The sequence below is a fragment of the Hylaeus anthracinus genome, unplaced genomic scaffold (assembly GCF_026225885.1).
Source record: "Hylaeus anthracinus isolate JK02 unplaced genomic scaffold, UHH_iyHylAnth1.0_haploid 4, whole genome shotgun sequence".
Taxonomy (NCBI): domain Eukaryota; kingdom Metazoa; phylum Arthropoda; class Insecta; order Hymenoptera; family Colletidae; genus Hylaeus; species Hylaeus anthracinus.
The window spans coordinates 5,002,477-5,014,004 of NW_026535289.1; the positions used below are offsets into that span (position 1 = coordinate 5,002,477).

General features: G+C 33.8%; 2 long non-coding RNA genes across 2 annotated transcripts in view; both read right to left on the reverse strand.

Annotated features, from left to right (window-relative positions):
• Positions 1-11,528, reverse strand: part of LOC128894594 (uncharacterized) — a 47,047-nt gene that overhangs the window by 22,972 nt on the left and 12,547 nt on the right. The window lies entirely within an intron of this gene.
• Positions 56-1,394, reverse strand: LOC128894593 (uncharacterized). Its single transcript, XR_008461602.1, has 3 exons — positions 1,329-1,394; positions 1,139-1,249; positions 56-766 (listed from the first exon to the last, which is right to left on the reverse strand). It is a non-coding gene; the product is annotated as an uncharacterized LOC128894593 (long non-coding RNA).

Here is an 11,528-nt window from a genome sequence, read left to right on the forward strand (position 1 = left end):
TTAATAATAATGGTAAAACTTTGTGTGTTTATTACTGTACTTATGAAGAGATTACACGAACTTTTTCATGGATCTTACCCTTAACAATAAACGAGATAAATACATATAACTCGTCTGAATTAGAAGCAATACAAAATCCTAATATTACCTTGATCTTTACTTTTGCACCATGAAAAAGATTTTCAACTATATCAACGCAATCTTAATTTACACGTCGTTAATATTTCACATTCATCCATCAAGATATGGCCTTAGCTTCAGAGATGAACAAAATTTCTCTATGATTAGAATTCTAATTACTATCGAACAAATAGCACAACTATTTGTCTACTTAATGTTTACCTAGGTGAGAACGGTGCACATCTGTGCATGGCACTCGATCAAATTTCTATCGGTTTATTTACGAACTGTCCAGGTTAATCTCCTTATCACTCGTTATGTTTTTTATTGCCAACATTAGCGTTTAGAAGCAATTTGTATTCTCATGAAAGCGCAGGCTCCGAAGCGTGTATAAGCCAGCAATTACACGATGTACACGCCAGGTTAGCCCGTGGAACACCCTTCAATGGGAAGCGTTGGACCGCCGCCAATTGTAATCGCTTTATTTCTCCTCCTTTAATGCGAAAGGCCTGTTGGCACGACTTGTTAAAAGCTTTCATTCGCAGAAGCTACACGTTTCGTTCCACTTTCACGCAATAAGATATTCGTCTGACCGTGTTAACTACGCTTACGAAATCTGCTGGAAACCAAGTATACGCTAATTTCCCTACAAGCAGACATGAAATGCATATTTACGATGCAATAATAAGTCTCGTACTATATGGAGTAGGAATAAGTTCCACAGGAATTGTCAGAAAAATTATTAACGGTGTAGCACTATCGATATTATCATTCTGAAGGTTTATTCTGTTATATCATGCGCCTATTAATTTGTTTAATAAGAATTTAGAAGAGTGTCCTCTGTATTCTTAAAAATAAATTGAGGATATAATAAAGATAAAAATTGGTATCCTGTCTATGTTTTAACATCTGAGTAGAAGAATATTTCTGTAGATTTATTCTCCTATGGTTTTGGTTAGTCTGAGCGAGAATCTTTTACTCGAACGAGTAGCCATCTTCTTGCACGGTGTCTTCTTACCTCCAGATTAATTGTATCTGGTTCAATATGCATTCCAGCATAATTGGGGTTGTTTTTAGATGTTAATATTTGTTCTATCCATTCTTTATTCTTCTAAAATTCTTTTCTATCCTGTAAAACATTTAATCACATTTATATCACATATTTATTAGCATTAACAGTGGCAATAGTACATAAATAGTTTTATTACGTTGAACAAATATGAACAGTAAAAATGAATTAAGATTCGCCACGTGGTTGTCAGGGTGGTAATAAGTGAAACTGGACATAACGGAGTATTATCATTTGTAGTCCTATTTAATACCTGTAAAATATATTTATATGAAATTATAGAGTTTCTGCAAACCTGTAACTATATCGAAATTGTTATTTACATTGAATTTGTTATACGTATATTGAAAACGTTATTCGTATTAATTTATAAATGTGGGTTTGCTACACGAGTTTGTTTTATCTTTGTACACTGCACAAGCACTCTGTCGCTCATAACGCGAATCCCTACATTTCATCGTAAACACTTGGTGTATTTTGTCGCGTGTCCTCTTCCCGAGAAGTTAACAATATGAAAACCACACACAGCTCGAGACCAGTAAATCCTCGCTGATGTTATAAAGGTCGCTGACGAGTGCTCGCTGCGAGGCATTAACGGTTCAAAACGGTATTAAACCAGACGCTGTACCTTCGTACCAGTTTATCGCGTATGCAAATGCGAGTATGCTTTTAAGAATTTCACGAAACATCGGTGAAATCCGCGTCGGTGATCCGTGAAGTCGAAAGTTGATATCGGCCGCAGCCCAATTCGTTTCCAATCTGCACTTCCACTCTGAATGTATCGATACTTATCAATTTTTCATTATTATTAGACTGCAAATGTTGACGCAAAATTACATTCTTATAGGCACGAAAAGGTAATTGAAACCGAAATGAAAGTATGAATTACCTTTTGAATGGTATAACATGTATATTATTGTTGATATTTTATTAACCGACTTCGAAAAGGAGGAGGTTACTCAATTCGACATGTATATATATATATATATATATTGTTTTTTATATTTTTGCGTTTTACTATATTTGTTATAAATCTATGACATAAACATTCGCAGTCTACAAATTCTTGTCGTCGAACCCTATCGAGTTCTAAAGTTCGTGATACATCTACAGCAAGCTAACTAAAAGATTATTCGAATTATCTCGAATTCCTTAATTCTTTCATTTTTGCATTTGTCATAAATGGATAAGTACCCGCGGTCGATTCATTATGAAAGTCTATTAAAATTGAGAAAAAAAAAATGGAGTATCAAGCAATGCTTAGGAAAACGTGTTGATTCTATCCGTAAAGAAGTTTCGGTGCTGGCTTCCCTTTGTTTGCGTTGAATCCCATTTCAATTGCTAAACGGAATGGAAAAGGCATTTATTATGAAAGTGGCGTAACCCCGAGAATATAAATGATCTTATGTATCTGCGATAACAATGCCGTGTTCTTACACCAATAACATCGGTTAAATTTGAGAACGTAATAGATTTATTGCTGTATCGTTGCTTGATTGTTTCAATGATGGTAATGAAAAACGAAAACGTGCGCGTTGAAAATAATATTATTTTCCCATTACCAACAACACGAAATTATAAGAAAAATGATTAATGGTATTAAGTTACTGCGCGAGTCCCGTTCACTGGTTTTTTCATGAATAAAAAGTAATGAATGATAATTGCAAATCTTATCATTTCTAAGAAGTCACCGCTGTAAATGTCAACTGAGAGTAAAGAAAGCCTTCTGATGATACATTCATCAATGTGACTCGAAAATAAATCGACTGTAGTGACCTACTTAAGTTATTTCTCTGAATTTTAAAGAAAAAGTAGGCTTTTCTCTAATAAAAGTAAAATTTAGTTAGCGTAAATTGTTTGAAGTATGCGTACACGCCGTTGCAATTAATTTCTGTCGTTAAATTTCAAATTTATTTGAACATTATTAGAGTAATAATTTTGGAGATACAACAAAGTTAAGAAAACAGCTGAGTAATTGGGTTTCCCAAAAGTGACTGTAGCATTTTGTTTTTTAAGAACAAGAAAAAACACAAATGGTTTGGAATGTATATGATTTTTTTTAGCTTGAAAGAAGGGTTACAAGATTACAATTAAACGTGAAAGATCAAAGTGTCCATCGGGATTAACGAAAAATAAAATCCTAGAACCCGTTTTCGAAAACGCTTCATTTTTCTACGTTTATATATTTCTTAACAATAGTATATTTAATAACAATCCTATGTTTAATAATACATCTCATAATGTACTCGATGAGACATTAACAATCATGATTTTAAATAGACTTAAAAGAACGATTCAGTTATATGGAAAATTACACACCGAACTCAATGTTTTTTTGAAAGGTGTTGCAATAGTTCAATTTCGCAATGAAGAAATTTTGATATAAAAGATAGTAATTAAATTGAGGCTTCCAGAAAATGTGTCGAGTATATAAAGAAGTGTAAAATGCTGGTGTATTATTTTCTCTGATATTGCTCTCCATTTATTAGCAATTGTCAGAGAACCGATGTTACTCGAGGCGAACTCGTAATAACAATGAATAATAATGAATACACTATGCTGTATCGTTGCTTGATACTATGATAAACGTAACGATTGTAGTTAGTTTCTAGTCACTAGATTTCAAATTACTTTAAACATATAAACATACAGACTACACTGAATCATGATTAACATCACGATTAATTAAATGCCACAGACAGGACAATGTAATTAACAATGTGTATACTATCTAAACGTACCGAACCTCTAGAGGGACGAATTTTAATGAAATTCAAACTTAAAGGGACGTATTCTTAAATATCAAGGTCCTATTTATTTATGAATCAATCGAAGAAATTATTGCTAGTTTCTGAAATTTTGCTACTTTCCTACTCTGCCAGTGAGACCTGGAAAGAGAGTGCTGGAACTTCCAGACACATTCTTATAGACCAGTTTCTATAATCAAAGTGGATTCAAAAATATCAAAGTCCCATTTACTCATGAATCATTTATAAATTATTACTAGTTTCTGAAATTCTATCAATTCCCATGGTAGATATTAATTAAATTGAGGCTTCCTGAAAATGTATTGAGTATATAAAGAAGTATAACATGCTGGTATATTATTTGCTCCGATATTGCTCTCCATTTATCAGTAAATGTCAGAGAACCGATGTTACTCGAGGCGAACTCATCGGATGTGAATGAAACAAGACTCTACCTATCCCGAGACAAGGTATTCCTAACAGGCCTTTCTCACAAGAGGAATAAGAATTCAAGAAGCATTCGTGGTTATAAATAGCCATTTCCGCTTCGTCAGGTAGGTAGAATCGATTGACTCCTCGACTTCGTCGAAGGACGAGGCCCTGTACCTTCGAGCACCTCGTCTTCTATACATTTTCATTTCGATTTGACAATTACAAGAACTCGATATCGTATTATACAGGTGTGAAGTGTATGTCAAATATTATAAACTGGTTTCTTAGAAACCAACAAAGATATCGCCTTCGTGTTTGTTAGAGTTAATTGGGTGGAATTAATTGTTCAGTGCTCAATAAAATTTCTCGAAGTCGTTAAGGAGTAAAAGGGGACTCCTCTGAATTTTCTTAAATGAAAGATGGTATTGCTTTCACGTTATTTGGATAACTCTTATAAAATTAAATAATAGTTGCATGGATCGTATTTTAGCGACGAACACAATTTTTTTGGGATAACTGTCGGAAAGAAGAAATCATATTTTTGTACGATACATATTTCATAATAACGAAATTTCTTGGAGTAACTGTTGGGGCGAAAAAGAGGACCCCCAAACATTTCTTAAGTGCTAGATAAATGAAATGAAATTATTTTTAAATGGAACTAAATAATAATTACTTGAATCGCATCTTTGTAAGATACATTTCGTATAATCACGAATATTTCCTGACGAATAGAAGCACAGTATTTATTATGTATTTTATAATTTACTAGCGAGACTCCTCGAGTGATCACTTAAACAAATCAATTTCGTCCATATCTTAAAATTTCAATTTTTATTGCAAGAATAACGCAGGTAGAGAAGGCTATCCCAAATTTTTCGCTTGAAGTATTTGAATAGATAAAAATCCTGACTATCTCAGTTTACAGTTTCGTTTCATGTATCAGTAAATAACTGGTACGCGTTTCGGGTCCCGTATCTCATTCATCCCAGATAGTCGCGTAATCGTCGAACGATTGTCGCTCTGGCAAAAAATCAGGTTGAATGGAACTGGAACGGAGTGCGTGTTCGTTAAGTCGACAGGCAAAAACTGCCGGATGAATGGCTGGATATAGGCCCTGTTCGGGGGATCCTTCTGGAGTAGAACGAGGGAGTTGCAGACAAAGAAGAAAGGGAACAGGAATGTATCTGGAAGTTTCGGGACCCCTCCACTGGTCAAATATCATGGAAATTGGTAGAATTTTAGAAATTACGAATGATTCCTTCGATTGATTTATAAATAACTGGGAATTTGATACTTTTGAATCTACTTTTATTATAGAAACTGGAGCAGAAAGTTCTACGTTCGACTCCTTCAGTGGCAGAATACCATGGAAATTGGTAGAATTCTAGAAACTACCACTGATTTCTTCGGATGATTCGTGAATAACTGGGACTTTGATATGCTTGAATCTACTTTTATTATAGAAACTGGAGCAGAAAGTTCCAGAACTCCTTCAGTGGCAGAATACCATGGGAATTGATAGAATTTCAGAAACTAGTAATAATTTATAAATGATTCATGAGTAAATGGGACTTTGATATTTTTGAATCCACTTTGATTATAGAAACTGGTCTATAAGAACGTGTCTGGAAGTTCCAGCACTCTCTTTCCAGGTCTCACTGGCAGAGTAGGAAAGTAGCAAAATTTCAGAAACTAGCAATAATTCCTTCGATTGATTCATAAATAAATAGAACCTTGATATTTAAGAATACGTCCCTTTAAGTTTGAATTTCATTAAAATTCGTCCCTCTAGAGGTTCGGTACGTTTAGTCAGTATATACGTTGTTAATTAAATTGTCCTGTCTGTGGCATTTAATTAATCGTGATGTTAATCATGATTCAGTGTAGTCTGTATGTTTATATGTTTAAAGTAATTTGAAATCTAGTGACTAGAAACTAACTACAATCGTTACGTTTATCATAGTATCGGGTTGTGTATTCATTATTATTCAATGTTATTACGAGTTCGCCCCGAGTAACATCGGTTCTCTGACAATTGCTAATAAATAGAGAGCAATATCAGAGAAAATAATACACCAGCATTTTACACTTCTTTATATACTCGACACATTTTCTGGAAGCCTCAATTTAATTACTATCTTTTACATCAAAATTTCTTCATCGCGAAATTGCACTATTGCAACACCTTTCAAAAAAACATTGAGTTCGGTGTGTAATTTTCCATGTAACTGAATCGTTCTTTTAAGTCTATTTAAAATCATGATTGTTAATGTCTCATCGAGTACATTATGAGATGTATTATTAAACATAGGATTGTTATTAAATATACTATTGTTAAAAAATATATAAACGTAGAGAAATGAAGCGTTTTCGAAAACGGGTTCTAGGATTTTATTTTTCGTTAATCCCGATGGACACTTTGATCTTTCACGTTTAATTGTAATCTTGTAAACCTTCTTTTAAGCTAAAAAAAATCATATACATTCCAAACCATTTGTGTTTTTTTCTTGTTCTTAAAAAACAAAATGCTACAGTCACTTTTGGGAAACCCAATTACTCAGCTGTTTTCTTAACTTTGTTGTATCTCCAAAATAGTTACTCCAATTCAATTAAAACGAGCAATGCATTAAAGACATTCTAAAGCGAGAACAATTCTAAAAAATTCGCAAGTGTAGACTTCATATCGTCGAAGAAGAGGCGTTTGACTGTACGAGACGACCTACATATTATCCACGCATGACTACACTGATAGAGGACTCTCACATTTATAGGGTGAGCTAATTGTAGTCAACTGCAACACGTGTAAGCAATGCTCCGGAGCGTTTAAGCTCTCTTCCGATTAATTCAAGCTTCCTCAGTGTGACACAGTTATTAAGAATAACGATGATATTGCCGCGAAAGCGTGCGAATTTACGATTTAATATTTAAATGATAGTGCCACAAGGGTACGTGACTTTGTTAACGTGACGAGTTCTGGACTAATTACATTTCGTACTTTCAACAGTAACAGTAAAACCGTTACAGCAAACAACCATTATATTAATCTTAGTTTATAAATATAGAAAGTTTGAAAAAGAATTTTTGTCTTTCTTGTGGAAGTCTTTAAGTACTTATTCTAGAATATTTTCATTCATCTGTTTCTTTTTCTAACGATGCTTTTTACTTCTCTTCATATTTTTTATCTTAACTTCTCGTTTCATACTTCAGAATTGTATAAATAATGTTTTTATGTGAACTTGTATTACTTAATTATTCGAGATATTATTAGCACAATATTAACGAGTCTATGTGTACAAGGTTTTTATGATTGTTTTCAGCCTGAAAATTTTTCACACGCACATTAATATCCTTTATACTAATTTTTATCTCGTTATAATTTTTTATTTATTCTGTTACCCATGTATATTTATATTCCGGGTAAATATATATTAGAAAAGGGTTCAAGAGAAGAAAGTCCAATCAATTTTCCTTCGCGTCCACTTTCTTCTATAATTAAATGTTATTCTAAGGCATCAACGAAAAACTATTTTAACTGAAAACTATTTTAGTAAAATTAATTGCAATGTATCGGAAGTTGTATAGACAATGCCATAGCCAATCGCTATGATTGTCAAATGGAAAATTTGTTGATTCGTTGTAGGAAAAATTTAAAAAATTTGTGTAAATTCTAGATTATGGAAACTATGTATTTATTATTTATTATTATATTGGGTCATCCTAAAACAACCTAAAACGTCCTAAAACAACGTTCGTGCCATTTATACTTCTATTTCTCAAATTAATATGTGAAACATACTCTTAAGTGTCAGAAGAAAAGATAATCTGTCTCATTTCACAATAGTTTCTCACCTCTCTCACATAGTCATTATATCGTTACTAGAACATTTCTGTGGTTTTTTTTATTAAATTTCGGCACAGTCTTCAGCACGAACTTATGGAACGACCTAATACTTGTCAGGAGATTTGGACAAAGTTGATCTGTGAATCAGTGTGAGTGCAAATAAATCCTTCTCGGATCACCATCATCGTACCTGTATTATCACAGACTCTGTCGATACCACGACATCTAGGTCGAAGACTTAACTGGAGAAAACACATCTGACAAAAAAGGTAACAGGTTTTAAGATATCTCAGAAAAATGGACCACAGTAATTACCGATAGAATCCAATCGTTCGATGCAAAGTAATTTTATATAGGATGTTTTATTGCAAGAACCTTTAATGATTTAATAGTAGTAGTAATGATAGATAGTACTCGATAGATACACTCGAGGAACATCGAAACAGCTCGTTTAACCATACAACTTCATCTTGTTACCGAGAAGTAGCAGAAAAACTAAGTTTGTCCAATTGATTTTTCTAGCAATGTTGACAAGCAATGCTTGGACTTTTACTTAGGAAGCCATTTAAGTGCAATTGTTTTTACTTCAGTTACGTACACAGCATGGACCGATAGTTTGCGGTCTTAAACCGAGTACTGTTTATTTATTTAGAGTTATTAGATTTAAATATAAATTCAGTCTACAATTTAGGCATTTATATTTAAATTTAGATTTATTCTTCCTGAACCTTCCTCGATCTTGTATGTTGTAAGAAATTTCTCGAAATTTGTTGATTTAATGTTTTCAAATAACTGTTTCATTGTAAATAAGAAAAACATCGAGCCTATCATTTAATTTCGATAAATTTCTTGAATAAATAAAAAGGATACGAATATTTAGAGGCTATATAAAGCACAATAACAAATACATGCCCCATTTATTTTATCGACAGAAATTTATTTAAGCGTAATGCAAACTTCACATGTTAGCCGCAAACTTTTGCACAGTACCATAAATCATTGAACGAGTCACTCAGGTGGGCTGCCATAAGTGTCGCGTCCAGTATAACTCATTACTGTATATGTACCATCTCGAAACGAAAATAGAGAAGAAGTACTTGAACCTAACGATGAGTCAATCTCAAAAGTCTCGAGGAGACAGCCTTCGTGGACGAAATTGTAGGTCATCGCGTCAAGGCATTTAATATTTCCGTCGATGGCGAATATAACCGGTAGAGGGGACACGTCGAGCTAACGTAGACGTCTAACGAGCTCCAAAGTTGCACAGATAAGGAAAGACCTTGCTTTTCTCAACAAGGAAACCGTCCTAGCTGTATAGTTGCCCCACTTTCGTATGCAACGAGAACGCTGCACTTGGCCTGGCTCGTACGTACGCAGCAACTTGTGTACACATGAACGCGTACGTGTAATCGAAATACGCACAGACGCGAAAGCTATGAAAAAAGACGTCAAGTTCATCAGTTAGTTCGTTTCGATTCCTCGAGCAGAGATGGGTAAAACCTCTAGGCTTCCAATACATCTGAAATTTGCCGATGCGTTTGTCTCGTTTCCTCTCTTCAACATTTTCCAATTCAGATTTATTCGAAACCTAGGGTTTTGCCCATCACTGTGACCTCGAGAGCTTCTTCCAGAAGATCGCACTTTTCCTAGAATCAACCGAGAGCAATTCGGTCGTGGGAACGGAAAGTTAATGATTATGTGAAAGAAGAGACGACATATGGCGTCTAATGGCACATATTTATAAGAATTGATATAGGAAGGGAGATTCTGTGGATCTGTCGAGAATAAGTAGCGTCGAGTAGTCAACTTTTCAATTTGAACTTTTCTCTTCTTTGAATCCTTGTGTGGATGTGTCGAGAATAAGTGGCGTCGAGGAGTCAACTTGTCAATTTGAACTTTTCTCTTCGTTGAATCCTTGTGTGGATGTGTCGAGAATAAGTGGCGTCGAGGAGTCAACTTTTCAATTTGAACTTCTCTCTTCTTTGAATCCTCTCGTCTGCTGAATGGTAGTTACTTGTAATTAACAATTAAAAAATTTTAATTTTAATTTTACAATGGAAAGAAAAGCATATGGCTTCATGGCATATGGTTCTCATTATATGAGAAACAAGTACAGTTTATTTCCTCGTAAACGTTTCGAGTCTTGGTTCCAGGTCTCTTCGGTATAATGAATTATGAAATGAGACCTAACAAGTGGGACGAAGTATTCTCTAAGTATTAATATAGCAAGAAGAACTATATAGGCGCGTTAAAAATAGCTACTATTAAAAGGAGTCTCACGTGGGATCGAAGTCTTGGTCTACCCAAGTAATTAAAAAAGAAAGAAGCTTGAAGAAGATTGTAAAATTTATTTTACAGTTTATTTAACAATTCAAGAAATATTAATTTGATAGGGTTCAATGTTTCGATTTATTACAGCTTTGACGAGACCAAGGTGATAACCGAGATGAAATGATACTTTTTTAATAAATGCAGGAAAATATAACAAAATAATTATTTAAAAGTGATATAAAATAATGAATGATGAGTAATGTGGATAATCGATTAAACACTTTGTAGAATAAGTATTAGGTCGTCCCATAAATTCGTGCTGAAGACTGTGTCGAAATTTAATTAAAAAACCACAGAAATTTTCTAGTAACGGTATAATGAATATGTGAGAGAGGTGAGAAACTATTGTGAAATGAGACAGATTATCTTTTCTTGTGACACTTAAGAGTATGTTACACATATTAATTTGAGAAATAAAAGTATAAACAGCACGAACTTTTAGGACGACCTAATAGTTTCAAATGTTTCGATTGATAAAGTACATAGTTGCATGCGTTGAGATTGTCGACCAGTTTCGAAGTTTTCACGTCGCTTATTTGTCGATCGACGTATACGTTTCTCGAAAAGGAACAAACTGCGACCAGAAGTCGACCATCGTTTCACCGCGAAACTCGACACCGATGGCAACGAGGAAGAGCTAAGGTAAATTTAGCGTCGCGGTGAAAGAAATAAACCTGTAAACGGTAACAGCGATGCGGATCTGCAATCGGTATCTGTGGGTTAAGAATTTGGAAAAAACTGAAACGTGGAATAAATACGAACGGTTTACTTTGATCGATATCTTTGTTGATTAATTTTATACCAAGCAACGATTCTGGTTACGAGTATTAATGTGTATTCATAAATAATCGAAATTAATTGAAGAATTATGACGAAGAATTTTATGACTATACTGCGAATCTTTATGCAAAATAAAATCTTCGCGAAAGTGCCTACAAATATATATATATATATATATATATATATATATATATATATATATATA